The sequence below is a fragment of the Rhipicephalus sanguineus genome, chromosome 2 (assembly GCF_013339695.2).
Source record: "Rhipicephalus sanguineus isolate Rsan-2018 chromosome 2, BIME_Rsan_1.4, whole genome shotgun sequence".
NCBI lineage: Eukaryota > Metazoa > Arthropoda > Arachnida > Ixodida > Ixodidae > Rhipicephalus > Rhipicephalus sanguineus.
Genome location: NC_051177.1, coordinates 172,370,042 through 172,394,446, shown reverse-complemented (window position 1 = coordinate 172,394,446; position 24,405 = coordinate 172,370,042). Strand labels below are relative to the sequence as shown.

Here is a 24,405-nt window from a genome sequence, read left to right as displayed (position 1 = left end):
TTTCTTCTCACGTTAAGCGTGCTGCTATGCGGGGCCTTCGTTCTCTCGGATGTGTTTGTAGAATATCTCGAGAATTCAGGTCTCCCATGGCCCTACACAAATTGTACACGGCAATATGTCTTCCGCAACTTGAGTATGCGTCCGTGATATGGAATGGCATTGCTCAATCCAGCGGTAACACCATTGAACGAGTCCAGAAAAAATTCCTCAGCATATATAACCATCGCTTTGCTAAAAATGACTCTGGATCTCGTTCAAATACTGCTGAATCATTATCACTACCATCACTTCACTGCCGACGAAATCGTTCTGATCTCTTATTTCTCTACAAGCTAGTCCACGGTATCATATCCTGCCCTGTACTTCTCAATTGTGTTAATTTTCGAATTCCGCGTAAGTTAACCAGAGAGAACAGACCGTTTCATGTACCCGCCTGCTTCTTCCAACACTCTACCGTTCACAGAATACAAAGTCTTTATAATACTAATTTTCTTGATCTTCACGTTTTTCATAGTCCACAATCATTGTTTTTATCCGAGCTTTGCACTGTTTTGACATAGTATGGCACAATGTACAAAGTCTTCCCTTCTCCGTCTTTCCGCATAGTTGTATATGTGCAATCTAATTTTTTATTCCCCTTCAATATTTCTCATATTGTCTTATTTTACTCCTCCCCTTTTGTGTTCATTTCTCTTTGTCTACGTGTTTTTGCTCTTTTTATTTCTGAAGGCTGTCTGTATTGTATTGTTTATTTTTATTGATTTTTTTTGCGTGCGCCTGCACAAAGACCTCACGGTTGTTCCTGGGCACGTTAAATAAATGATTGATTGATTGATTGATTGATTGATTGAATATTATTATTATTATTATTATTATTATTATTATTATTATTATTATTATTATTATTATTATTATTATTATTATTATTATTATTATTATCTGGGGTTTTACGTCCCAAAACCACGATATGATTATGAGGGACGCCGTAGTAGAGGGCTCCGGAAATTTCGACCACCTGGGGTTCTTTAACGTACACGGGCCTCAGACATTTTCGCCACCATCGAACACAACAAAATCGGGTAGGGGATTCTGCAATCGCGCTTGGATCACAGTTCTCAAAAAATTATCAGTTTGATCCCGAACAAAAACGAATCTGCTCACCAGCTGTTTAAAGAACAGATGCAATAGCCCTAGACCGCCATTTTTCACCTTATGAAATAAATTGCACCGGCTCGCGCGCTCCCACTGCCATTCCCATATAAAGGTCGCGAATAGTCGGTGCATTTTCTGAACCGAAGTTCGGGTCATGGTTAACAGTTGCAAAACATAAAAAACTTTGGCAATCAAAAATACATTGCAAGCAGACGCTCTTGCACACGTTGAGAAATTGCGGCCACCCCACTTATCGGTACAATTTTTTATGCGTTTGTTTTCCTCGCACCAGTACTCCGTAGTATTCAGGTAATGATCTAAAGGAACGTCGAGGTACTTTCCCCGCGTGATTTTTCAATTCATATTACAATAAACCTCAGGTGTGCTCTGCCAATTACCATGCCAGAAGCCAAGGCACTTTGGCCAACTGATTGCACTACCGGTCGTTGCGCAGAAATCTGTAGCTATTCTTATAACTTCTTGCACACTTTCTTTGTCAGAGCAGAAGACGGCAATATCATAGTAGGCTGATATGCTGGTTTTATTACTCAAAAACAAATACCCTCTTACACTAGGGGTTGCAAGCATACGTAAACAAAATGGCTCCAAGTAAAGCGCGAAAACGAGAGGCACCAGAGCACATCCTTGTTTCACGCTCGAGCGCACTGGAATAGAAGCAGTTAATTCTTTATTGATTACTAACTTAGCCGTACACTCATGGTACACCATTGTAACACTTTCGGTAATAACATATCCAACATTCGCATGCTCCAACAATAAAAACAAAACTTCGTGCACAACTTTGTCAAACGCTTTATGCAGATCTAGCTGAATCATGGCCACGAGGTCATGCATTGCGTCAGAGCATTTCAGGATACTTCTGGCTTTGTACGTTTGTGAAGATGGTTCTGCCTTTAATACCACATGTCTGATGCGGGCCGACTAGGGATGTGATAACACTTTGGAGCCGTCTAGCTAACACCTTCATGTATATTTTATAGTCGGTGTTGGTCAGACTAATGGGCCGATAGGACTCTACTGAAAGTAACTTTGCAGGATCATCAGTTTTGGGGATGAATACTACGTGAGCAGTCCTAAATGAGTGAGGTGCCTGTTTCTTCTCATAGCATTCTGTGATAACTCGATGTAATGCTACTGCCATTTCTGTCTTAAAAATGTTTTTTATATACCAGCACCCAGGCCATCCGGCCCCGGTGACTTGCCGTTACTTAGACCGTCTATAGCTGCTTCAATTTCCGTCACCGTAATTTCTGCTTCTAATACCTCCCTATCAGAATCTTCCAATTTTGGCATAAGAGCCAGAAAGTCCTCTTTGAAGCGCTTGGGGTCGTTAATTTTATTGCTAAGAAGTTCCGTGTAAAACTCAACAAACGTAAGATTTATTCCTTCACGGTCTCGTGTAATGTGATTGCGATACCGTATTTCAGTTTTCTCTTTGTTTTGTGCATGTTTCTTTTCTTCACTGAGCGCCCATCCACAGTAGTTCAGTGCGTGCTCTTATCATTGCTCCGCGGTACTTATCTTCGTCGATGAATTCGACCTTTGTTTCCTTTATTTCTTTTTTGAACTTTCCCGGCACTTCGTTTTCTACGCCTAACATGTAGTCCAGCTCACTTTGTAACTGCTTCTCTTGTTGCCTTTCCTTGTGACGTAATACACAGGCTCTTTCGATGGCAACCCAACAACGTTGCTTGTTGGGCGAGTTGGAACAAGTCAGTCATAATGGCGCAGACAGTAGACAAAGGACAAAGGAGAGGACGTGGACGCAGCGCATTCTTCCAACTAAAATTCATTCGAGAAGAACACACATATATATACAGACCAGGTGATCAAGAAAAAGAGAAAAAAGACGAGAAGAAAAAAGCTGAGATTAAAATGAGAAGTGTATACAAGCAAAGAATATGCCCGCTTGTAAAAGAATAACATGTCAGCGCTATGCCGTGGTACCGCCCCGTCCCTACGTCGCGTCAGAAACAAAAGTTCTTTAGTTGGAAGAATGCGCTGCGTCCACGTCCTCTCCTTTGTTCTTTGTCTACTGTTTGCGCTAAATACCATTACGACCGATGGCAACCATCTTTACGTCACACTTAATCTGCTCCCACACCGACATGAAGTTGTGGTTTCTAAACGAAGGACATTTGTAAGACCTTCTTTGGTTTTCGTGACAAATACTTCATCTTGCAGTAGCTTTTTATTAAATTTCCATAGAAACCGATTAATCTTCGCAGCCTTTCGTTTTTCGCCAATGTTAACCGTGACCATACAATGATCACTAAAACTAAGATGCTGCGTTTCATAGGATGAACATAGAGGTACCAACTTCGCCGACAAATATATTCTGTCTAACCTCGCATGCGACTGACCTTGAAAATGCGGGTACCGTACTTGGCCCTCTCGCGTCATTACGTAACCGACATCTTCCAGTTCTCTCTAGGTCGCTATTGCGCTCAACAACTCTGCGCTTCTATCACGCGCACTGATGTTCGTCGTTTCATCTGCAGCTCTACAGAAGCAATTAAAGTCTCCTAGAAACACAACCACGCTTTCTGTTTTTAAAAAACCCTCAACCGCCCTAAAAAAATCTTCCCGTTCGTGCGTTCTGTTCGGTGCATAAATGTACACGGCACGCCAAGGCATTCAAGAAAAATTACACCATTTCCCGCTAAAGGGCACCATGAGGCGATGCGAAGCCGGAGCACTTGCACGATCGCGTTCCGTTGGCGTTCGTTGGGCATGCTACCGACCTCGCGTCGTGGAACGCGAAGAGGAACGCTACGCGCGTTTTCTCTTCCCTCTAGCCTGGCCGTTAATTCTCACAGGGCAAGCGGGGAACGCGGTCGACAGGCGTGCGAGAGTGGGGCAGCGTAGGAGAGAAGAGAGAGGGGGAGGAGACGCGCAGCGCATGCGCTGGTGCTCATCGCGGCGTTGCGCAGGAGAGAATTTCGGCATGTCTAGCCCGCGTTTCAGAGGAAGAGAGGAAAGGGGGAGGGGAGAGGGGAAGTGGAGAGGGGGAGTAGAGAGGAGAAGGGGAGTGGAGAGGGAGAGGATAAAGCGGAGAGGGGATGTGGAGAGGGTGAGGGTATGCGCATGCGCAGTAAGGGTGGTCACGCCGCACACCACCACCACCACCACCACCACCACCGGATTGAACTCCGCCATAAGATACTTCGCATCTAAAGAATAAAATCACACACAACCAGCCTACTGCTATCGCAGGTGGAGACATTTTCAGCAACTGCGATGCTACTACGAATGAAAACGACGCAACCTCCTGACCGCCCCGCAGCATGAAAAACGCATACATTGTACCTAGGGCGAAAAACTTGGACCATTTGCTCCGTTTGTTTTCACTTTCCATTTTAGTTACTTGTGCAGCCAGAAGGTCTACGTCGTTTTAGGGGCGAAGCTCCTTAAAGCGGCACCCGTTCGTCCCCGTCGTAGTGCGTAACCAGTCTTAACGCTAGTACCAAATCTTGACCTCCAAGGTGGTGCTGGTGGGAGATTTCTCCTGTGCGTTGTTGAACAATAAAAAATTCGCAGCGTGCGCGTTAACTAAAAGCCGAATTCTTCTGTCTCTCATTCCCCATTAGCAGCCATTGGCATGTTCCTGTAGGAAACGTTAGAAGAAGTAGAAGTGCAAGTGTTAGCTAAAAGCCGACTTCTTCTGTCTCTCATTCCCATTAGCAGCCATTGTTTACCTGCAAGGTAGTGCCTGGTGAGATTTCTCCTGTGCGTGATTAAACAATAAAAATTTTGTTCAAAACGACGTTGATTGATGAAATAAACCAACGAAAGACGCCAGATGTTTTGTAAAAGCAAGACGAAAAGACGCCAGATGTTTCTAAAGCAAAACGAAAAGACGCCAGCTGCTTAACGAAAGACGCCAGATGTTTTCTAAAGCAATGGTTTTCTAAACAATAAAAATTCACAGCGTACATGTAAAATTAAAGTGAGCTCCAAGTCGTCATAACTCTCATCGAACCTTTAGTATAAACGCGCCCGATCTCACGTCGGTGATGATGTACTGGGCAGAATTCACGGAAGATTCACGGTTTACCGATGAACCTCCGCAGCTTCGCCCACTCATCATCATTCACTCCGTGGATATGCTGTGATTTTTTTCAAAAGAATGCGACTAACCTGGCATTGCCACCTGCGTGAACATAGTCCCCTTGCATTCAACGTCGCAACGCGCATGCTAGTGTTAAAGTTAGTCGCCATTTCATGGTGGTTGCTTGGCCGGGTGTCCTACGCACGTCGTAGCAGTGGGTACTTGTGCTCCTCGTGGAGAGCCTCTGGAACGTCTCCTCCGCTAAGGCGGAGGTGGGGTTGTGGTCTCCCCACGGTCAGGCGGCAAGTTTGGCTTTGGTTTCAAGGTAGGCCGCCGACCAGTCACTGTCTTTGTTGGAGGTTCTCCGGTGCCTGACGTGCCCACGTTTCCAGTGCTGTCCGATGTCTCGCGAGCCCGATTTGAAGCGATGCCTCCTGCCGCAGTCATCTCGACGTCCGTTGTTCCCGGGCCGACCTCTCGGGCAGCTGCCGATGACTTGCTCGCGGCTTTCGCGTCGTCGTCTTCTGCTTTATTCTCTGCCTTCGTTCCTGGCGCAACACGGGGCTTGTCGCCTTCACTGGTCCCTTCCTGTGCGGCTCCTGAAGAGAGTCCAAGGGGCGTTACAGGCGTTTCCACATAGTTGTCTTCCCTGCTGGCTTCTTCAGCGTCCGCAGCGTCCAACAGGTGCTCAGAAACTTGGTCCGTTCGGCTTGGCCCTGTAATGCTGGCGTATGACCGTACGCAGCGAGAGTCATAGTGGCCATAGCGACGACCAACCCCACAACGCAGCACGCGGCAGTCCCTTCGAATGTGCCTGATGCCACGACATCGGAGGCAGAGTGGCGCTCTGCCAGGAATGACGACGAGCGCTATGTCTTCCGCAACACGCAGTTGGTGTGGCAGATCGTCCACAGTAACGCCCACATGCAGTTTCAATCTTACCGAGCGGGTAGTTGAACCTTTGTCACTGCAACCCTGGGCCTTCCACTTGTCTCTGCTTACATCGGTTATTTTTCCGAACGGCGACAAAGCAACTCGCACATCTTCGTCCGGCACGCCATGAAGCAGCCAGTATAGTCTTCAGCGGCACACCATGGTCACGGGGGTCAATCACCATACAGCGATGGTCCTTGACGTCGAATGACTCCGCCGCCAACATCTTCTTTTTTGCTTTCATCATCCTTGAACGTCCCTGCCCACAGGTGATTCATTTGGTATGCCCCAAGGGCGACCACTTCCGACAGCAGCGAAAGATGAGCAAGGCTGTCTCGGACATGTGATCTGGCTTTTAAATTGCCATTGAAAAAAACCGTGTTCAAAACAGAACCACCTGAAGGCAAATGAGGCAGAACAACCTGGAAATCTTCGCCTGGCTTTTCGGTACACCTGATACCGCGGCCCACAAGGGCCGCTGAAACTGCCCCTACACGGGAGCACTTGATAGCACGTCCGTTCACTGCCGTGGCCGGAAGTGGAATCCCGTTAGGCCATGGCGACGATGTTTGGATAGTCATCTGCGTACTTTCGACTGCCGCTTTTACTCTCGGTCGCAGTATAACAAAGAGTGGAGAGGAAATAGAGAGACGAAATGCGAACATATATGCTTCTCTTCAAGCAAGGAAAATGTAGTGGAAAAGCTTTTTGCAAAAAAAATTTACCCTCGGCGGGACTCGAACCCGCAATCCCCGGTTTAGGAGACCGATGCCTTATCCGTTAGGCCACGAGGGCGATGTTTGGATGGTTCATCTGCGTACTTTCCATTGCCGCTTTCACTCTCGGTCGCAGTATAACAAACAGTGGAGAGGAAATAGAGAGACGAAATGCAAACATATATGCTTCTCTTCAAGCAAGGAAAATGTAGTGGAAAAGCTTTTTGCAAAAAAAATGTACCCTCGGCGGGACTCGAACCAGCAATCCCCGGTTTAGGAGACCGATGCCTTATCCGTTAGGCCACGAGGGCGATGTTTGGATGGTTCATCTGCGTACTTTCCATTGCCGCTTTCACTCTCGGTCGCAGTATAACAAAGAGTGGAGAGGAAATAGAGAGACGAAATGCGAACATATATGCTTCTCTTCAAGCAAGGAAAATGTAGTGTAAAACCTTTTTGCAAAAAAAATGTACCCTCGGCGGGACTCGAACCCGCAATCATCGGTTTAGGAGACCGATGCCTTATACGTTAGGCCACGAGGGCGATGTTTGGATGGTTCATCTGCGTACTTTCCATTGCCGCTTTCACTCTCAGTTGCAGTATAACAAACAGTGGAGAGGAAATAGAGAGACGAAATGCAAACATATATGCTTCTCTTCAAGCAAGGAAAATGTAGTGGTAAAGCTTTTTGCAAAAAAAAATGTACCCTCGGCGGGACTCGAACCCGCAATCCCCGGTTTAGGAGACCGATGCCTTATCCGTTAGGCCACGAGGGCGATGTTTGGATGGTTCATCTGCGTACTTTCCATTGCCGATTTCACTCTCGGTCGCAGTATAACACACAGTGGAGAGGAAATAGAGAGACGAAATGCAAACATATATGCTTCTCTTCAAGCAAGGAAAATGTAGTGGAAAAGCTTTTTGCAAAAAAAATGTACCCTCGGCGGGACTCGAACCCGCAATCCCCGGTTTAGGAGACCGATGCCTTATCCGTTAGGCCACGAGGGCGATGTTTGGATGGTTCATCTGCGTACTTTCCATTGCCGCTTTCACTCTCAGTTGCAGTATAACAAACAGTGGAGAGGAAATAGAGAGACGAAATGCAAACATATATGCTTCTCTTCAAGCAAGGAAAATGTAGTGGAAAAGCTTTTTGCAAAAAAAATGTACCCTCGGCGGGACTCGAACCCGCAATCCCCGGTTTAGGAGACCGATGCCTTATCCGTTAGCATTAAATTATTAAAGCGTTTATTAAAGCGTTAACATTAAATAAATAATCTAACGAAAATCGTGCGTTCAGCAACCTGAACGAGAGAACCACCTCGCGCAGGTACCCGGTTACAAAACCGTTGATCATTTCGCGCGACGACGCTATAAGTTCCGGGAGTAGTCTCCGTAGCCTTGTTTGTATGATAGTGCGGAGGAACGGGTGGTTTTGATCCCGTAAATACATAAATCGCGACACAACTTGTCGCAAAAACAAATGGACAAGACCAAGGCCACCTTTCTTAACAGAGCGGAACAAATTCATTCTGCTAGTCCGCTCCCAAGTGGACGCCCAAATAAAAACAGCAAAAACGCAGTGAAGTTTTTGTATGCTAACTCGCGATGCACATAACACATTCATCACATACCAGATTTTGGAGATCAGAAAAATGTTACAGACAGTGGCTCGTGAAAAAATAGACAATTGCCTGCCTTGCCACGCAGTAGACTTTTCTTTTGCACTTCTCGCCTGGTCAGACCAGTGCGCTTCTGGATCACGATAAGATTCAAGTGGCACGCCTAGGTAACGTGTTGGAATTGCCGACCAGCGTAACCGAGAGTAATGCTCTGGGTTAACATCCCAGTCACCATGCCAAAACCCGTAACTCTTATCCCAGTTTATTTGGGCACCGGCGCAGTCACAAAAGTCGCATACAATATTAGTGGCTTGTTTGATGCTCTCCCTGTCTGAGCAGAACACAGCAACATCATCTGCGTAAGCCAAAACTTTGACGTGTGCTGTCTCCAGCCTGAAGCCCGTAATAGCTTCCGTGTGGTCAATGGCCAAACAGAGCGGTTCGAGATAAAGTGCAAAAAGCAAAGGCGACAAAGGACATCCCTGCCTCACTGACGAGCGGACGTTCACGCTCTCCGTAAGTTCCCCGTTTACTATAATACGCATGGTGCAGTCCGTGTACGCCATTCTGACGCCTTCTAGTATTACATGGCCAACATTTGAATGTTTGAGAATGTCCAATAAAATCTCGTGTGAGACTCGGTCAAAAGCTTTCGCCAGGTCGAGCTGCATCATTGCCACGCGCTCGCCTAGAACGTCACAACATTCAAGAACACTTCGTGCGACGTGAATGTCTGTCGCTATGCTGCGGCCTTTAATACCGCAAGTCTGATGTGGCCCTACCAGCTTTGCAATAACCCCCTGGAGTCTTTTGGCTAATACTTTCATAAATATTTTGTAGTCCACGTTGGTGAGGCTGATAGGACGATAAGAGCCCACAGAGAGACGTTTTTCGGGGTCGTCACTCTTGGGTATCAGCACAACGTGCGACCTTCTGAATGAAAGCGGAACTCGCTTACGGTCGTAAGCTTCAGCGAAAACTCCAAGCAACACAGGAGCTACCTTAAATTTAAAAGCTTTATAGAAGGCGGCCCCTAGGCCATCGGGCCCGGGCGCCTTGCCCAGCGTCAAGTCGCCGATTGCGTCCTCGATTTCTCGTAGAGAAATGTGCACGTCCTAACGTGCTTTAACTTCGTCGTCTAGCCTCGGCATAAAAGGTAAAAATCTCTCCCGAAATCATTCCATAGTGTTCCTTTGTTGTCCAAGCAGATATGTAAAATGATCGGCTATCACGCGCATGATGACCTTCCTATCCGACGTGACATCGTTGCCACTAGCTATTCGACGGATTTCTTTCTGGCACGCATATTTCTTTTTATCAGACAACGCGCGTTTTGTTGGCCTTTCACCGACCCACAATTTTTCCGCTCTTCTTCGTATTATCGCGGCCTTGTACTTCTCAGCGTCAATTTGCTCCAGTTGACTCTTCACGTCTCTCATTTCCTTCCTAAAAACACCAGGTTGGATGTTTTCCATGCAGGTAAAGTATTCAAGGCGCTCACGAAGCTCACGTTCACTTTGGTTCCGCTTATGCTTGAGTATGCTACTTCTTTCTATGGCAGCTATTTTGACTCTCTGTTTAAACTCCTCCCATTCAGCAGCGAGATTTATTGACTGCGAGGCGTGTAGCTTCTCCAGTTCGTCGGTTACTACGCTTACGAAATTATCGTCCTCTAGGAGCTTCACATTAAATTTGCACAGGTTCCAATTTAAATGTGGTTTCGCCTGCACTCTGCCAAAGCCGGCAATAACCAAACAGTGGTCGCTGAAGGAAATAGGTTTCACTTCGTACGCAGTGCACAGCACAACAAGTTCGGCTGAGGCATAGATTCTGTCCAATCTTGCATGGCTATCTCGCTGAAAATGGGTGTAAGTCGGGCGAGTACCATTGGAAAAAACGCTGCCTACGTCATCTAAACCGCGGTCATGTACTATCTCCGATAACAACTCGGCGCTCTTATCGTGAATACGGCTCTTTTTGGACCGGTCTTCAGCTGCACAAACACAGTTGAAATCGCCTAGGAGTATTATCACTTTTTGACAGTTTAGATACGTTAGAAACCTTTAAAAAAATTGTGCGATCTCTTTCGACATTCGGTGCGTAAGCACAGACAACGCGGTAACTCGTACCCGAAAGACTAAAATCTACCACTAAAAGGCGGCCAGATTGGCACGACTCAACCGTTTGTACGCAACTACCAAAGTCATTACGTATGAAAACAGCACAGCCGCCCGAACTGCCAAAAGCGTGACAAAAATGTACATTGAAATGAGGACGAAAAACGGATACCATTCGGTCGGCAACCTCCTGGCTTTCTACTTTGGTCTCTTGAACTGCGACCAAGTCCAAATCGTTTTCGAGCAGTAAGCGGCTTAATTGGCACTGTCGCCTTCTAGCGCTTAACCCTCGTACATTCAGGGTTGCTACGCGCAAACTCGCTTTTGTTAGCGGGGCCATGGCTGCAAAGGAGGTTGCCCTTCCGAATGGTGTCCTTTGCGAAGAACAGACCATAGGTGAAACTTATTGCGATATTCTTCTCGCGGATGGCACCGCGAAACAAAACCCGGCCAGTGGCCGTGAAGCTGTCGCGTTTGAAGAGCAGAGCAAACAGAGTGATCCACATTGTAGCTTTTTCCTACACAATTTTCGGCCCAACCCCACCCCTCCCCTCCCCCTCCTTTACCCGACATAAAAACCATCTCTTACGAAGGCGGATTGCCCGCCCGCCGTGGTTCGCCCGGAATGTTAGGTCGCGGTCTAAATGGAGAGCGTCTTACACCTGGCGTTTTCGTCGGTGGCTCGCCGCCTCCACCATCGTCCCGCTGCGACTCACTGTCGACGATGCTCTCATGCGGCCGCTTTCTGGCCATTGGGCTCCCTTCGCCGTGTGAAGAAACCATACACTTCTCGCCGGATTCAATCACGCTCACCGGAGGCTGCACTTCTGGGGGCGTATCCCGTCTAGTCGGTGCAGTGTCGACGCCTTTGACGGGCTCATGCTGGTCCTTGGAGGCTACGTCGACTTGCCGCTTATCACGCTCGCCCTCCGGAACAGAGGACGATGTAGATGGCTGTGTTTCACGGGCGTTTGTCTGAGGCGTCGCCTCTTCCAAGTCAGCCTCGTCCATGAGCAGGTCGGTGGTGTCGTCGCTGCCCCCAGGCCCTGTCACTCTGGCGTACGTTCGTTCACACTGGCCGTCTTCGTGACCTAATCGCCGACAAAAGTCACATCGCGGAATGCGGCACTCGCGGCGGATGTGGCCCGTGCCCCGGCAGCGAAGGCAGAGCGGAGCCCTGCCCGGCACAACAACAAGGGCGTGCTCACCGACACACTTAACTGGTGTGACAAGTCGTCGATTTTGACGCCGGAGTGCAGCTTCAGAGTCACAAGCCTCATTGTAGACCCTTTGTCGGTCAATCCCTCGGCCCTCCAGCGCTCCCTGACGATGTCGGTGACTTTACCGAAAGGCGTGAAGGCAAGGCGCACGTCCTCGTCAGGCACACTGTGGAGCAACCAGTGCACCTTCATTCGGACGTCCCTGTTGGCCGGGTCGATGACGATACAGCGCTTGCTTTTAACTTGCAGTTCACCGATGCTGACCAGCTTCTTCACCGTTTCAGCGTCCTTGAAGGTGACCGCCCACACATGGCTCATGCGGTACGCCCCCAAGGCGACTACCTCGGGGAGTACCGAATGTTGAGCCAGAGCGTCGCGAAAGTCTTCTACCCGGTAGGGCCGAGCACTGACAACCTGGTATTCGTTTTCCATTGCAGATAACCTGTTTCCGCGACCGAGCTTGGCCGCTATCGCCGCTCCGTCGGAGCTCATGAGAACACGTCCGTACGCTGTCGCGGCCGGAAGTCCCGTTAGGCCACGAGGGCGATGTTTGGATGGTTCATCTGCGTACTTTCCATTGCCGCTTTCACTCTCGGTCGCAGTATAACACACAGTGTAGAGGAAATAGAGAGACGAAATGCAAACAAATATGCTTCTCTTCAAGCAAGAAAAATGTAGTGGAAAAGCTCTTTGCAAAAAAAATGTACCCTCGGCGGGACTCGAACCCGCAATCCCCGGTTTAGGAGACCGATGCCTTATCCGGTAGGCCACGAGGGCTTTTTTTCTTTCTTTATTGCCTGGTTTATTAGCACAAATTACAGAACACAGCGCACAAGAATTCATATCTCTGAATTCATCATTTCACAAGACACTTATATGTACATTCTAAAAAAAAACGGGACCGACAGCTTGTCCCGTGTTGCATAGTCAGAAATATTTCGCTGTCAGCAATCTGTCAAGTGTGGGTAACCATTGAGGTGGCTCGTGCAGTTCACGTATCACACTTCTAACATATAACAGATATTCATGTAAATACACCTTAGCCGGTTTTGGATCTTCGTGTTCATGTCTATAATCCATTCTAGTTTTCCACATGCTATGCATAGCAATAAGCATTATCAGATCACATGGCACGTCATCTGTTGGCTCCCATGGCAAGAAGCGAATACCGAATGGCGTGAGCGGAAAGTCTTTCTTTATCGTCCTTTGAAGGACGTCCCACAGGAACACTGAGTCATAGCAGTCTAAAAAGATGTGCTCGATTGTTTCGGGCTTCCTGCAAATCATACAGTTAACACCCCAAGGAAAATAAAACCCTTTATCTTTGAGCCATGGTTTAACAGGGAGCGTGCCTGTGTGCAACAAGAAAAGGAACGTCTTAGTTGATGCTCTAATAGGCATCATATTTACGCGTTTAAAAACATTCTTATTTCGTCCTGCTACATACACTTTACGGTATAAAGGTACAGGGCACATAATATCAACTAAATCCTTATACAGTTGTTTTTTTGTTACTGAGGCCAAGTAATCCAAAGAAAAATGCACTTGAAGAAACTGAAAAGCATACACAACTTCTCTCAAAAAACCCTTCACCACCCCGCACTGCGAGCCATATGACGATACAACATATTCCGGTAATTTGTCCCGCAATCGTACTTGCATCACAGCGCGTAAGAAACCATCACTCTGATCTCTTAAATAAAAAAACCGCAAAACAATCTGTTTGAGGAACAAGTGCGACAGCCCAAGTCCCCCTTTCTTTACCTTATGAAAAATGTTAACTCTGCCAGTACGCTCCCACGTAGATCCCCATATAAATACGGCAAATATTCGGTGCAACCTTTGAACGCATGCTCGTGACATACATAATACTTGCAGCATGTAAAAGACTTTCGCTACAAGAAACACATTACAAACTGCTGCGCGTGCAAAGATCGAAAAATCTCGCCCTCCCCACTTAGTCGTTTTTGTCTTAACATGCTCGGTTTCCGCGGCCCATTGCTCAGTGGTTTCCTGATAATACTGCAAAGGAACTCCAAGATACTTGGACGGCGTACTTGTAAATGTGATCCCCTGTATTATTTCTGGCTTTTCATTCCACTCGCCGTGCCAGAAACCTTGACACTTGTGCCAGCTGATTGCGCTTCCGGTGAGACTGCAGAAGGTTCGTGCATCCCTTATAGCCTCCTCTACACTCTTTTCATTTTGACAGAATATCGCGATATCATCAGCATACGCTAACACTTTTATTTCATGTGACAAGAACTGATATCCTGTTATCTTTGTATTGTTCAACACTTTCAGGCAAAAGGGTTCCAAGTATATTGCGAACAATAGAGCAGAACAAGGGCATCCTTGGCGCACACTAGATTTCACATGTATGTCCGCGCTAAGTTTTTTGTTTATTACTAGTTTGGCAGAGCAGTTCTTGTATGCCATTTTCACCCCGTTAGCTATTACCGCGCCTACACTAATGTGATCAAGCAATGCAAATAGTATTTCATGACTTACTCTGTCGAAAGCTTTTTCTAAGTCTAACTGTAGCATTGCTATACGTCCACCGGACGCATCACAACATTCCAAAATTGTTCTTGCCGTATGAATATTATTAAAGATGCTTCTTCCTTTAATTCCGCACGTTTGGTGCGAACCGACAACACTGGTAATCACTGTTTGAAGTCTTTTTGCCAAAACTTTCATGTATACCTTATAGTCTACATTTGTGAGACTAATGGGCCTATAGTTTTCCACCGATTGCAATTTTTCAGCGTCTTCAGTCTTTGGAATGAGTATTACATGACTTGCTCGAAACGATAGAGGGAGTTGCTTCACATCATATGCCTCCATTAAAACGCGATGTAGCATCTCTGACATTTCTTCTTTGAAGGTTTTGTAAAACCCTGCCCCTATGCCATCGGGTCCAGGTGTCTTGCCCGTCTTAAGGTCATCTATTGCTTGGCCAATTTCCCCTATCGTAATCGGCATCTCAAGACTCTCCTTAACATCATCCTCTAGCTTTGGCATCAGGGTTAAAAACTCTCTTATAAATGAATCTTTAACTTTCTTTTCTGAGCCCAACAATTTTCGATACCTTTCTAGAAATGCCATTTCGATAAAATCCTGCTCGGAAGAAAGCACACCTTCGTATTGGATTTCTTTAATGTCTTTTTTAGTTGCATATCGCTTTTCTTCCGCAAGCGCACGTTTTGTGGGCATTTCACCCATCGTAAAGCGTTCCGCTCGCGCTCTTATCACCGCACCCATATATCGTTCTTCCGCGATGCGTTTCCATCTGTCTTTTGATATCCTTGATCTCATTGCTAAACAATCCCGGTATGGTGCTATCTGCATTCAGCAGGTAGTCGAGCGTGTTCTGGAGCTCTTTTTCTTTTTGCTTTTCTTTATATCTCACCACTCCTGCTCTCTCGATTGCGTACATTTTAACTTCATTTTTAAATTGCTCCCAGACTTCTATAGCGCTCGTTTCTTATTTAAAAGAGCATCCCGAGCCTTCTGGCTCACCACTTTCACGAAAGTCTCGTCTTTTAAAAGTTGTTCGTTTAACTTCCATAGGTCCCAGTTAAACTTCACATTTCTCTTTTTCCTGCCAACTTCGAGCATTACAAGACTGTGATCACTGCAGCTAACATGTTTCACGGTATAATTCGCGCATAAAGGCACGATATTTTCAACCACATATATACGATCTAGTCTAGCATGGCTTTGATGCTGAAAATGTGAAAATTGCACATAGCTGCCTCGGAGAACATCGCCAATGTCTACTAAACAACACTCTTCAGTTATTGCACACAACTGTAGGGCACTTTTATCGCGAACTGGTGCGTTCTTAACACTATCCTCGGCCATGCAAATACAATTGAAGTCTCCGAGCAATACAACAACCCTATCACACTTTAGGAAGGTGGCTACATAATCAAAAAACCCTTTCCTGTCGGTGGCTATATTTGGCGCGTACACACATACTATTCGCCATTCTTTTCCACATAATAAAAAGTCACACAGAACTAATCTTCCATCATCAGAAGTCACGACCCTTTCTTCAATGATACCAATAGAATTCTTTAAAAATAAAATGCACCCTCCAGACTTCCCAACGGCATGGCATACACATACATTATAATTTGTTTTAAAAAGGTTCACCATGCGATCCGCCTGCTCAACGCTCTCAATCTTAGATTCTTGCAAGGCTAATACGTCTACCTCATTTTCGATTAGCATTCTCTTTAACTGCATTTGCTTTTTTTTTCGCCGCTAATCCTCGTATATTTAAATTGCCTATCTTCAGTGTAAAGCCCGAGTTCGAAGAAACTGAGAGCGATGAGACAAGTTTCGCGCATTGCGCCTGTTTCATATTATCGGGTGACAGACTTACTTCTTGTCGCTCTTCTTGAAGTGGCCTGGCCTTCTCAGGCGAGGCCCAAGTGTTTTCTCTGGCGGCGCACATTTTTTTTTAAATTTTTGACACTGCACGTCTATCCCCAGCTTAGTCGGGAAGCCACCATACCCGCTATGGTGGTTCTGCTGGCGGTGCCTTTTTCTCTGTTGATGGTGCCGACCTCCTATCGGGCGGCACCTTGGGTTGTATCCTCAAGGTTGGTCTCCTGACGAACGGCGCCTTCGGAAGTGGTTCACAGGCAGAAGATGCCCCGTTGTCGTTCCCTTCGTCCACCTCAAGCGGCCTCTTTACGACCACTTGCGCGTACTCCATGTCGGTGGGGTCCTTATCTGGTCCGTCCGCACTGGTCTGGCTATTTTCCTCGGGAACGTTCTTCTTCGCTGTGGCCTTGTCCCCTTCCGTTGCTTCCTTTTTTCTGGCGGCGGGTTCAGCCGCACCTTCGTTCTTGTCCTTGTTCTCCCCGGAGGGTGTCACCTGCTGTTTATCTTCAGTCTCCGCCGAGTCACCGCCCCCCATGACTGTTGCCTCCACGTCAGCCTGGTCCATGAAGTGCTCTTCCATAGCTTCGCTTCTCCCGGCACCTGTCACGTTTGCGTAACTGCGCACGCACTGGGTCTCGTCGTGGCCGAAGCGACGGCAGAGCCCGCAAACGTGGTACTCGGCACTCGCGCCGTATGTGTCCGGTGCCGCGGCACCGGAGGCAGAGTGGTGGTCTGCCTGGAACGTGCACGAGGGCATGGTCTTCTCCAACCCGAAGTTGATGCGGCAAGTCTTCTACGGTGTATCCGGACTTCAAACGCAGAGACACCATACGCGTGTGCGACCCTTTGTCTGCGCAGCCTTGTACACGCCATTTATCCCGGGAAATTTCGCTCACAGTTCCGAAAGGTAGCAGGGCGGTCCTTACGGTTTCATCCGGCGTAGTGTGCAAAAGCCAGTATAGCTTCATCCGGATATCTTGGTTACACGGGTCTATCACCACACATTTGTGATCCTTGACACTGAAGGCTGCACTTGAAAGAATCTTCTTCTTGGCGTTTTCGTCCTTGAACGTTATCGCCCACACGTGGTTCATCTGATAGGCCCCAAGGGCCACCACCTCCGGCATAAGCTGCAGTTTGCTCAAAGCATCGCGGAAGTGCTCAACTCGATAAGGTCTGGCCTTTACGTCAGCGTGCAAAAATACCGTTGTGGTTACGGTCGTTCCTGTAGGCAACTGGGGCAAAATAAGCTGGTAGTCCTGTGTCGAAGTCGTGTCGTTGAACCTGATACCGCGGCCCAGCTGGGCCGCTGAAACCGCCCCTTTCGAGGAGCACGACATTCCGCGTCCGTTCACTACGGTGTCCGGAAGTGGAATCGTTACGCCACGAGGGCGATGTTTGGATGGTTCATCTGCGTACTTTCCATTGCCGCTTTCACTCTCGGTCGCAGTATAACAAACAGTGGAGAGGAAATAGAGAGACGAAATGCAAACATATATGCTTCTCTTCAAGCAAAGAAAATGTAGTGTAAAAGCTTTTTGCAAAAAAAATGTACCCTCGGCGGGACTCGAACCCGCAATCCCCGGTTTAGGAGACCGATGCCTTATCCGTTAGGCCACGAGGGCGATATTTTGATGGTTCATCTGCGTACTTTCCATTGCCGCTTTCACTCTCGGTCGCAGTATAACAACAGTGGAGAGGAAATAGAGAGACGAAATGCAAACATATATGCTTCTCTTCAAGCAAGAAAATGTAGTGTAAAAGCTTTTTGCAAAAAAAATGTACCCTCGGCGGGACTCGAACCCGCAATCCCCGGTTTAGGAGACCGATACCTTATCCGTTAGGCCACGAGGGCGATGTTTTGATGGTTCATCTGCGTACTTTCCATTGCCGCTTTCACTCTCGGTCGCAGTATAACAAACAGTGGAGAGGAAATAGAGAGACGAAATGCAAACATATATGCTTCTCTTCAAGCAAAGAAAATGTAGTGTAAAAGCGTTTTGCAAAAAAAATGTACCCTCGGCGGGACTGGAACCCGCAATCCCCGGTTTAGGAGACCGATGCCTTATCCGTTAGGCCACGAGGGCGATGTTTGGATGGTTCATCTGCGTACTTTCCATTGCCGCTTTCACTCTCGGTCGCAGTATAACAAACAGTGGAGAGGAAATAGAGAGACGAAATGCAAACATATATGCTACTCTTCAAGCAAAGAAAATGTAGTGTAAAAGCTTTTTGGCAAAAAAAATGTACCCTCGGCGGGACTCGAACCCGCAATCCCCGGTTTAGGAGACCGATGCCTTATCCGTTAGGCCACGAGGGCGATGTTTGGATGGTTCATCTGCGTACTTTCCATTGCCGCTTTCACTCTCGGTCGCAGTATAACAAACAGTGGAGAGGAAATAGAGAGACGAAACGCAAACATATATGCTTCTCTTCAAGCAAGGAAAATGTAGTGTAAAAGCTTTTTGCAAAAAAAATGTACCCTCGGCGGGACTCGAACCCGCAATCCCCTGTTTAGGAGACCGATGCCTTATCCGTTAGGCCACGGGGGCTTTTTTTTTTCTTTATTGCCGAAATCATTCATTACAAGACATAAAACCTGGCAGCCAGACTTTGGCTACCGCGGGATTAAAATCTTTTCATGCATACCAATACATCGAGTACGGAGATCCAGTCTGGCGGATCGGCAAGAGCGCGATACACATCTCGCAGACGCACGACACTTTCAATGGAATGTTCGCGAACAGGGCGTATATCTTTATCAACATGCTGATATTGCGTTCTCGTTTTCCACAAGGCGTGAAATCCCAGGACCATGATAACATCGTACGGAAAGCCCCCGGATACGTCTACCGGTGAGAAACGAATGTCATAAGGGTCAAGGGGTATTTGTTTCTTTAATGTGCGTTGAAGCACATCCCAATGAAATATTGGGTCCCAACAGTCTAGAAATACATGTTCAATCGTTTCCGTTTTTTTACATAAGATGCAGTCAGTGGTCCAGGGTATAAAGATGCCTTTATCTTGGAGCCAAGTTTTAATAGCGAGTGTGTTTGTGTGCAACTGAAAGAATGTTTAACTGATGGTTGTATAGGCATTTTCTTTACTCGTTTGAGCACATCCTGTCCAGCGCCTCCGCGATGTGTGAAACGGTACAAGGGCTCTGGTAGCATGCTTTCCAGTAGGTCCTTATATAGCTTTTTCTTCTTAACATTAAATAAATAATCTAACGAAAATCGTGCGTTCAGCAACCTGAACGAGAGAACCACCTCGCGCAGGTACCCGGTTACAAAACCGTTGATCATTTCGCGCGACGACGCTATAAGTTCCGGGAGTAGTCTCCGTAGCCTTGTTTGTATGATAGTGCGGAGGAACGGGTGGTTTTGATCCCGTAAATACATAAATCGCGACACAACTTGTCGCAAAAACAAATGGACAAGACCAAGGCCACCTTTCTTAACAGAGCGGAACAAATTCATTCTGCTAGTCCGCTCCCAAGTGGACGCCCAAATAAAAACAGCAAAAACGCAGTGAAGTTTTTGTATGCTAACTCACGATGCACATAACACATTCATCACATACCAGATTTTGGAGATCAGAAAAATGTTACAGACAGTGGCTCGTGAAAAAATAGACAATTGCCTGCCTTGCCACGCAGTAGACTTTTCTTTTGCACTTCTCGCCTGGTCAGACCAGTGCGCTTCTGGATCACGATAAGATTCAAGTGGCACGCCTAGGTAACGTGTTGGAATTGCCGACCAGCGTAACCGAGAGTAATGCTCTGGGTTAACATCCCAGTCACCATGCCAAAACCCGTAACTCTTATCCCAGTTTATTTGGGCACCGGCGCAGTCACATAAGTCGCATACAATATTAGTGGCTTGTTTGATGCTCTCCCTGTCTGAGCAGAACACAGCAACATCATCTGCGTAAGCCAAAACTTTGACGTGTGCTGTCTCCAGCCTGAAGCCCGTAATAGCTTCCGTGTGGTCAATGGCCAAACAGAGCGGTTCGAGATAAAGTGCAAAAAGCAAAGGCGACAAAGGACATCCCTGCCTCACTGACGAGCGGACGTTCACGCTCTCCGTAAGTTCCCCGTTTACTATAATACGCATGGTGCAGTCCGTGTACGCCATTCTGACGCCTTCTAGTATTACATGGCCAACATTTGAATGTTTGAGAATGTCCAATAAAATCTCGTGTGAGACTCGGTCAAAAGCTTTCGCCAGGTCGAGCTGCATCATTGCCACGCGCTCGCCTAGAACGTCACAACATTCAAGAACACTTCGTGCGACGTGAATGTCTGTCGCTATGCTGCGGCCTTTAATACCGCAAGTCTGATGTGGCCCTACCAGCTTTGCAATAACCCCCTGGAGTCTTTTGGCTAATACTTTCATAAATATTTTGTAGTCCACGTTGGTGAGGCTGATAGGACGATAAGAGCCCACAGAGAGACGTTTTTCGGGGTCGTCACTCTTGGGTATCAGCACAACGTGCGACCTTCTGAATGAAAGCGGAACTCGCTTACGGTCGTAAGCTTCAGCGAAAACTCCAAGCAACACAGGAGCTACCTTAAATTTAAAAGCTTTATAGAAGGCGGCCCCTAGGCCATCGGGCCCGGGCGCCTTGCCCAGCGTCAAGTCGCCGATTGCGTCCTCGATTTCTCGTAGAGAAATGTGCACGTCCTAACGTGCTTTAACTTCGTCGTCTAGCCTCGGCATAAAAGGTAAAAATCTCTCCCGAAATCATTCCATAGTGTTCCTTTGTTGTCCAAGCAGATATGTAAAATGATCGGCTATCACGCGCATGATGACCTTCCTATCCGACGTGACATCGTTGCCACTAGCTATTCGACGGATTTCTTTCTGGCACGCATATTTCTTTTTATCAGACAACGCGCGTTTTGTTGGCCTTTCACCGACCCACAATTTTTCCGCTCTTCTTCGTATTATCGCGGCCTTGTACTTCTCAGCGTCAATTTGCTCCAGTTGACTCTTCACGTCTCTCATTTCCTTCCTAAAAACACCAGGTTGGATGTTTTCCATGCAGGTAAAGTATTCAAGGCGCTCACGAAGCTCACGTTCACTTTGGTTCCGCTTATGCTTGAGTATGCTACTTCTTTCTATGGCAGCTATTTTGACTCTCTGTTTAAACTCCTCCCATTCAGCAGCGAGATTTATTGACTGCGAGGCGTGTAGCTTCTCCAGTTCGTCGGTTACTACGCTTACGAAATTATCGTCCTCTAGGAGCTTCACATTAAATTTGCACAGGTTCCAATTTAAATGTGGTTTCGCCTGCACTCTGCCAAAGCCGGCAATAACCAAACAGTGGTCGCTGAAGGAAATAGGTTTCACTTCGTACGCAGTGCACAGCACAACAAGTTCGGCTGAGGCATAGATTCTGTCCAATCTTGCATGGCTATCTCGCTGAAAATGGGTGTAAGTCGGGCTAGTACCATTGGAAAAAAACGCTGCCTACGTCATCTAAACCGCGGTCATGTACTATCTCCGATAACAACTCGGCGCTCTTATCGTGAATACGGCTCTTTTTGGACCGGTCTTCAGCTGCACAAACACAGTTGAAATCGCCTAGGAGTATTATCACTTTTTGACAGTTTAGATACGTTAGAAACCTTTAAAAAAATTGTGCGATCTCTTTCGACATTCGGTGCGTAAGCACAGACAACGCGGTAACTCGTACCCGAAAGACTAAAATCTACCACTAAAAGGCGGCCAGATTGGCACGACTCAACCGTTTGTACGCAACTACCAAAGTCATTACGTATGAAAACAGCACAGCCGCCCGAACTGCCAAAAGCGTGACAAAAATGTACATTGAAATGAGGACGAAAAACGGATACCATTCGGTCGGCAACCTCCTGGCTTTCTACTTTGGTCTCTTGAACTGCGACCAAGTCCAAATCGTTTTCGAGCAGTAAGCGGCTTAATTGGCACTGTCGCCTTCTAGCGCTTAACCCTCGTACATTCAGGGTTGCTACGCGCAAACTCGCTTTTGTTAGCGGGGCCATGGCTGCAAAGGAGGTTGCCCTTCCGAATGGTGTCCTTTGCGAAGAACAGACCATAGGTGAAACTTATTGCCATATTCTTCTCGCGGATGGCACCGCGAAACAAAACCCGGCCAGTGGCCGTGAAGCTGTCGCGTTTGAAGAGCAGAGCAAACAGAGTGATCCACATTGTAGCTTTTTCCTACACAATTTTCGGCCCAACCCCACCCCTCCCCTCCCCCTCCTTTACCCGACATAAAAACCATCTCTTACGAAGGCGGATTGCCCGCCCGCCGTGGTTCGCCCGGAATGTTAGGTCGCGGTCTAAATGGAGAGCGTCTTACACCTGGCGTTTTCGTCGGTGGCTCGCCGCCTCCACCATCGTCCCGCTGCGACTCACTGTCGACGGTGCTCTCATGCGGCCGCTTTCTGGCCATTGGGCTCCCTTCGCCGTGTGAAGAAACCATACACTTCTCGCCGGATTCAATCACGCTCACCGGAGGCTGCACTTCTGGGGGCGTATCCCGTCTAGTCGGTGCAGTGTCGACGCCTTTGACGGGCTCATGCTGGTCCTTGGAGGCTACGTCGACTTGCCGCTTATCACGCTCGCCCTCCGGAACAGAGGACGATGTAGATGGCTGTGTTTCACGGGCGTTTGTCTGAGGCGTCGCCTCTTCCAAGTCAGCCTCGTCCATGAGCAGGTCGGTGGTGTCGTCGCTGCCCCCAGGCCCTGTCACTCTGGCGTACGTTCGTTCACACTGGCCGTCTTCGTGACCGAATCGCCGACAAAAGTCACATCGCGGAATGCGGCACTCGCGGCGGATGTGGCCCGTGCCCCGGCAGCGAAGGCAGAGCGGAGCCCTGCCCGGCACAACAACAAGGGCGTGCTCACCGGACACACTTAACTGGTGTGACAAGTCGTCGATTTTGACGCCGGAGTGCAGCTTCAGAGTCACAAGCCTCATTGTAGACCCTTTGTCGGTCAATCCCTCGGCCCTCCAGCGCTCCCTGACGATGTCGGTGACTTTACCGAAAGGCGTGAAGGCAAGGCGCTCGTCCTCGTCAGGCACACTGTGGAGCAACCAGTGCACCTTCATTCGGACGTCCCTGTTGGCCGGGTCGATGACGATACAGCGCTTGCTTTTAACTTGCAGTTCACCGATGCTGACCAGCTTCTTCACCGTTTCAGCGTCCTTGAAGGTGACCGCCCACACATGGCTCATGCGGTACGCCCCCAAGGCGACTACCTCGGGGAGTACCGAATGTTGAGCCAGAGCGTCGCGAAAGTCTTCTACCCGGTAGGGCCGAGCACTGACGTCCGCGTGCAAAAACACGGTATTTAATGGCGTATTCGGATGGGCGATTTTGAGCGCTCTAGAGCGCTCTGAAAAGTGGTCGCGCGTTCGGTTGGCAAAATCCGAGCGCTCGAACTACCTTCGGGTGGTTCTTTCGGAGCGTCAGCCTCCGACTCGGAGCGCTCCCGACCGCTCTGACTTCGAAGTGAGAGCGTGGTGCGATCTGGCCGGGAGGGTGGCTCACGTGGTACTAGACGCCGCGTTTACCGGCGGGTGACAGGGTGACAGCGCGAGCGCGCATTTCAAAAAGAAAGAGCATCGGACGCGTAATGCTTCGTACACGTGTGTTGTATTGTGTTCGTGGCGTTTTTGAGTGTTTGTGTGGTGAGTTCACATGCACCAAGCCATAACTGCACCATGTCGAAAAGGAGGCGGCTACTGAAGGCGGACGAAACGTAAATGGTGTAACAGCAGCTCGCAGACGAATGCCTTCACATCGATGACGCCGAGCAACCTAATAGCGTATGCAAACGCATTACATGCGAGTACAAAGCTTAATCGTGTTGGCAAAAACAAGCGCTCTATGCCGAGCTCGCGCGTGATCGTGAACGGCGTAGGCGACGGCCGGCGTCCGCCATGCTAGGCCTACCTCGCGGAATCGTGAGTGACGGCGAGCTGTTGCGATGTGCTCGTCGTTCGCGAAGGCGTAGTTGTAGTGATTATTTTCTTATATAACGAAGCGTGACTTTGCAAAATTGTTTGTTTTGTGCTTTATTACGAGGATACGAAGTCCTCCGAGTGTGCATGCCGAGGCGCCGTATGTGGGCGGAGCCTACAACTGATTGCTCGTTCGCCCCGTGTGTGCTGAATCGTCGT

The 24,405-nt window shown here is 48.0% G+C and overlaps 10 non-coding genes across 10 annotated transcripts; all 10 read right to left on the bottom strand.

The window, feature by feature from the left end:
• Positions 1-6,879: 6,879 nt before the first annotated feature.
• Trnar-ccu (transfer RNA arginine (anticodon CCU)) lies at positions 6,880-6,952 on the bottom strand. Its single transcript has one exon. It is a non-coding gene; the product is annotated as a tRNA-Arg (tRNA).
• A 159-nt stretch (positions 6,953-7,111) lies between these two features.
• Trnar-ccu (transfer RNA arginine (anticodon CCU)) lies at positions 7,112-7,184 on the bottom strand. The gene has a single exon. It is a non-coding gene; the product is annotated as a tRNA-Arg (tRNA).
• A 159-nt stretch (positions 7,185-7,343) lies between these two features.
• Trnar-ccu (transfer RNA arginine (anticodon CCU)) lies at positions 7,344-7,416 on the bottom strand. The gene has a single exon. It is a non-coding gene; the product is annotated as a tRNA-Arg (tRNA).
• A 160-nt stretch (positions 7,417-7,576) lies between these two features.
• On the bottom strand, positions 7,577-7,649 carry Trnar-ccu (transfer RNA arginine (anticodon CCU)). The gene has a single exon. It is a non-coding gene; the product is annotated as a tRNA-Arg (tRNA).
• Positions 7,650-7,808: 159 nt separating this feature from the next.
• On the bottom strand, positions 7,809-7,881 carry Trnar-ccu (transfer RNA arginine (anticodon CCU)). Its single transcript has one exon. It is a non-coding gene; the product is annotated as a tRNA-Arg (tRNA).
• Positions 7,882-12,536: 4,655 nt separating this feature from the next.
• On the bottom strand, positions 12,537-12,609 carry Trnar-ccu (transfer RNA arginine (anticodon CCU)). The gene has a single exon. It is a non-coding gene; the product is annotated as a tRNA-Arg (tRNA).
• A 5,173-nt stretch (positions 12,610-17,782) lies between these two features.
• On the bottom strand, positions 17,783-17,855 carry Trnar-ccu (transfer RNA arginine (anticodon CCU)). The gene has a single exon. It is a non-coding gene; the product is annotated as a tRNA-Arg (tRNA).
• Positions 17,856-18,012: 157 nt separating this feature from the next.
• Trnar-ccu (transfer RNA arginine (anticodon CCU)) lies at positions 18,013-18,085 on the bottom strand. Its single transcript has one exon. It is a non-coding gene; the product is annotated as a tRNA-Arg (tRNA).
• A 159-nt stretch (positions 18,086-18,244) lies between these two features.
• Trnar-ccu (transfer RNA arginine (anticodon CCU)) lies at positions 18,245-18,317 on the bottom strand. The gene has a single exon. It is a non-coding gene; the product is annotated as a tRNA-Arg (tRNA).
• A 160-nt stretch (positions 18,318-18,477) lies between these two features.
• Trnar-ccu (transfer RNA arginine (anticodon CCU)) lies at positions 18,478-18,550 on the bottom strand. Its single transcript has one exon. It is a non-coding gene; the product is annotated as a tRNA-Arg (tRNA).
• Between the last annotated feature and the right edge of the window lie 5,855 nt (positions 18,551-24,405).